Source organism: Acipenser ruthenus, chromosome 13, assembly GCF_902713425.1.
Source record: "Acipenser ruthenus chromosome 13, fAciRut3.2 maternal haplotype, whole genome shotgun sequence".
Taxonomy (NCBI): Eukaryota; Metazoa; Chordata; class Actinopteri; order Acipenseriformes; family Acipenseridae; genus Acipenser; species Acipenser ruthenus.
Window position 1 is genome coordinate 14,846,362 of NC_081201.1, and position 5,000 is coordinate 14,851,361.

Sequence of the window (5,000 nt, forward strand, 5' to 3'; positions counted from 1 at the left end):
CTCCTCCAGTAGCTCCTCTGATGCAGAACACGAGGCAGGGAGGGAGCCCGGACCCAGCAGCGGCCCCCCCCTGAGTAGGGCCCTCTCAGCGCCAGCACTCCCCCTCGGCTCTCGTTATGACGCCATAAGGATTGAGTCCGTGGGGGAGGAAAGCGAAAGCGACAGTGAAAGTGAGAGTGAGAAGGAGGGGAAGGGAGTGAAGAACCAGCAGAGGGTGGGGAAAAGAAAGGGTAGAGACGAGGGGGGGAAAAGAAAGAAGATCAGGATCAAAGACAGCAAGTTGCAGGTGGCCCCCATAGATCCAAAACCAGCTAATGTCCACATAAAGTCCCCAGTCTTGCCCTCGCAGGCAGAGACGGAGGCGAGTGGGACGGCTACACTGCCGCCTAGTGGGCAGGTAGCAGCCAGCCAGGGCATCCCCAGCCAGCCTTCCCAGTCGTTGGCACAAACCCTAGCACACCTCGCAGAAGAGGTGTTCACTAATGCACCGAGGGAGAGGTCGGGGTCAACACCTTCCCTGACCAGCAGTACCTCGGTAGCAATGACCCTCTTCAAGCGAAGGGCCTCCCTTCAAAGCATCCTTGACCCCCTCCCTTGTATGGGCAAAACCAGGGGCCCCCTAGAGGTCCTCCTAGATACAGCACTGGAGGACATGGGAATACCCCTGGACGCGGTAAGCCAGAAGTCTGCTAACAGCTCCAACTCAACAGACGGTAACAGCCAAAGAATGCTGTCTGTCATAACCCCCCCCCAGGACAAAGCTGACCCACACGTTCCGAGGGGCCCTGAGCAAGTTCCACCAGACTTACCTTGTGGGGAGTTGAATAGCCCCAACAACTCCACGTACTGTGCATATAAAGACGGTGCCTTCTTGGACGAGGCAGCAGTGAGTACCTTCTCAGGGGTGATGGGAGTTGCAAATAAGCCCAAGCCCCCTCGAAGCAAGCGTAGAGCTAAGAGTAGGAAGAGTGTCCCGACCTCCCAATCATAGTCGCTATGGGGTGGACGCAGCGACTCCTTTTCCTGTTAGCTACCCTGATGGCCCTGATATGTGTGTCTGTTAATGTCAGGAGCATCAGGGAGACACAAAAAAGATTTGATGTACTAAACTATCTAGCTAACTTGAAAGCAGATCTCATCTTTCTGCAGGAGTGTGGTATTTCGTCGAGCCCTGATTATAGGGACCTGAAGGAGAGTTGGACCCTGGGGGACTCCTTCTGGTCGGGCTCCAACATAGCCAGAGCCGACGGAGTAGGTATCCTGTTTAAAAACCCATTTATTACCTCCCGCAGCAGCAGGGAGGTAGAACCTGGTAGAATTCTGAGCGTGGATGTGACATACAACAACACTCCCCTCAGACTGGTCAATGTCTACGCACCCACTAACCAAAACGAAAGAGTTCAATTTTTTCCACAGCTGCGTCCACTCCTGCTGGGGAACGTACCCGTCATCGTGTCAGGTGACTTCAATTGTGCTCTGAGGGACGTAGACCGGAGCAGGCCACGCAACGACCGCTCTAGTAGAGTTTTGTCCTCCGTAATATTTGATTTCTCCCTGTGTGATGCAGGTAAGGACCTGGTGCCTCCCTTTACCTGGGTGAGCTCATCTGGGACCTCCTTCTCCCGTATAGATCTCGTCCTGCATACCAGCTCCCTTACGAAGACGGCAGTAGACACCCAGGCCGTCTTCTTCTCTGACCATAGGCTCCTGCAGGTAACATTGCAGGTCCCTCAGACCTCCCAGATGGGGTCAGGGGTTTGGAAATTAAACACTTCCTTACTCGATGACCCCTCCATAGCTGCAGCCTATAAGAGCAGGCTTGTTGAGTGGACCACTTTGCGTGACCTATTCAACTCCCCTATAGAGTGGTGGGAGATGGTCAAAATGAGAACTAAGGGTTATTTCATAGCAGCAGGCAAGAGGAAAGCAAAAGAAAGGAGGGCCAAATATAAATACCTGAATGCTGCCCTCCAGCGTCTGAGCCTGCTTCAGCTTCGGGGGTTCCCTGTAAGCGACGAGATAGCCCAGACCAAGCTAGATCTTTCAGTGCTTTGTAGGGAGGAACAACGAAAGGTCATGCACAATGCAAAAGTGCAAAAAATGGAGGAAGACGAAAAGTGTACTCGCTTCTTCTTCCAGAAAACGAGGGAGAAGCGGCACTTGATGTCCTCCATGCTCGACAGCAGGGGGAGGATAGTAGAGGATAGTGAGGGAGTGAAAAAAGTGGTAGAGAACTTCTATAGGGACCTGTATAACATCAAAGCTACAGATGACACCCTGATAGAGTGGTTCCTGAGCCAGTTGGAGCCTGACTCAGTGCGGGACAAGGAGGAGGAGGAGAAGGACCCAGAACTCACGCTGGAGGAGCTCACCCAGGCGGTTAAGACCATGAACACCGGTAAGACGCCAGGTCCAGATGGCATCCCGGGTGAGTATTACCATCTTTTTTGGGACACGCTAAAAGTCCATTTAGCGGAGGTCTACAGAGCGGTCTACAGGGAGAAGCGGTTGGGCCCTTCTATGCGGGAGAGTGTAATTACTCTCCTTCATAAGAAAGGGGAAGTTAAAGATCTACGGAATTGGCGCCCAATCAGCCTCCTTTGCGTGGATTACAAGATACTAGCCAAAGCTCTGATGCTCCGGCTACAAGTACACCTCCCTTTGGTCATTGGCCCCGACCAGGCTTGTGGCGTCCCAGGGAGGTCCATCACCGATATTTTAATGTTAACAAGGGACATTCTGGCTTATTCTAGAGAACGGAACCATCCCCTCTGCCTGTTCAACCTTGACCAGGAGAAGGCGTTCGATAGGGTAAGCCATGAATATATGTACAAAGTGATGGACCAGATGAAATTCGCTCCTGGACTTAGGGAGTGGGTTAAAACCATATATACAAACATTAGTACCCGAGTCTTGGTGAACAGGCACCTGACTGGTAAAATATCTATCCAGTCAGGGGTCAGACAGGGTTGCCCACTATCCCCACTGCTATATGTCGTGTGCATTGAACCCCTCCTGCAGGCAATTCGTAGGGATACCAATATAACTGGTTTCCAGCTGCCTGGATCCAACGGGGTCCAGGTCAAAACAACAGCATATATGGACGATGTGTCACTCATTTGCACCAACACATCGTCGGTACCTCGGATTAGTAATATCCTTGAGAAGTACTGCACGGCGACCGGGGCAGTGATTAATAAGTCCAAGAGCGAAGTCTACGTGTCTAAAAATTGGCAGGTAGATAGGGAACTGTCGGACATGTACCCTGTCAAAAAGGACAAAATCAAGATTCTGGGCCTCATTTTCGAGAACAATAGCTCGGGGGCCCAGAGCTGGACGGCGGCCATTAACCAGGTCCGTAAAAAGATTGGCGGATGGAGCACAAGATCCTTAACAATGACGGGTAGAGTATTAATAACCAAGTCTATACTGTTCCCCATCCTCTCTTATGTAGGAAAAATCTTTCCCCCAGACAGGACCACCAAAAAAGTGGTGGACCGCATTATCCACCGCTTTATCTGGGGCAGCAAGATGGAGAGGGTAAAGCGAGCCACCCTGAGTAAAGCCGACAAGAAGGGAGGTAAGGGGGTCCCGGACGTTGTGCAGCTCACCCGAGTGCAGGGGCTCACGCAAACTATCAAGAACATCCAGGCCCTGGACAGGAAGGTATGTTACATGAATCGTTTCTATTTTGCCACCTGTCTCAGGGCCTTGGGCCTCTGCACTATTGATAACACCGTGCCGTACTCCTGGGACCCCCCATTGTATTATAGAACCTTAAGGGACACTATATATAAATTGGGCTTAGATAAAGCAAAATTGGCCTCCTGGGAATACAAGGCTGTAACTAAATATCTTGCCGGTTCCCAGGAAATTGAAAAAGTAGCTACTTTCTCCCTCACCCAAAGCCAAAAAATCTGGGAGAATGTGTCTCACAGCTGCCTCAGTAATGTCCAGAAGGATATAGCATGGAACACCGTCCACAGTGCACTCCCCACTCGAGCGTTCATGTTCAGGAGGGGACTAGCCCAAGTAGAAACATGCCCCTATGCAAAGTGCCGCAAGAGAGAAACACCAGCCCATATCTTCTGGGAGTGTGATGTGGCTGGCAGTGTCTGGCTCTCTGTCTCTGTCTTCCTAAACAGGTTTGCTGACACGGCCAAGATGACCGCTGAGACTGTGCTCTATGGGCCTGCGGGAGGAATCGATACCAGCACAGCTAAGTGCGTTTGGCGTGTCATCAATGTTGTCAAGCAGATCCTGTGGGAAGGCCGTAACGTCTGTGCCTATCACAAGCAGGAGCTAGACACTATCACCACGACCAGAAGGGCACAAACTCTTATCAAGGACTTTGTAATTCTGGACATCCGGACCCTCGGGAAGGACAAGGCCTGCGCGGAGTGGAGGATCGCCGGACTTCAGGACGTGAAGATGGAATAAAGGAAAAAACTGGAACCGCTAGCTCCTAGGAGCGGGACTACGGGGCACCGCTAAGCCTTTTATTTATTTTGTCATGCCAGCATTCCGCCCTTTTTAGCTGGCATGACCGTTTTTGAACGGTGCCCTGGTTTTATGTAGTCCTTTTGTTTCAGTTTTATGGACTTTTATTTGATTTATGTTGAATGTTTTATTTGATTTTGTTTTGTTTTGTTTTATGTATCTTTAAGATTTTTAATGTAAACTATTAAAAGTTACATTTTAAGTGTTTTAAAATTTTAGAATTTTAACTCACTGTTCCACACACTGTCCCTTTTCCCCTGTCCCTGTTTTAGTAATATAGTTTTATGTTCACTTTTGAACTTTTAGAGAGCACTCCCCGGCCCTCACAAGCACTGGTTTTTTATAGATGGTTCTTTTTTTCCAGTCACTTTTAAAACAGCACAGGTTTTTTTTCATGTTGATTTTAATCTGTGTCTGTTTTAACCATGTACAAAGCACAATTGTCTTGGTGTTTTTAAATGTATTTTAAATGCTTTTAAAACAAAATGTATGTCTGTATG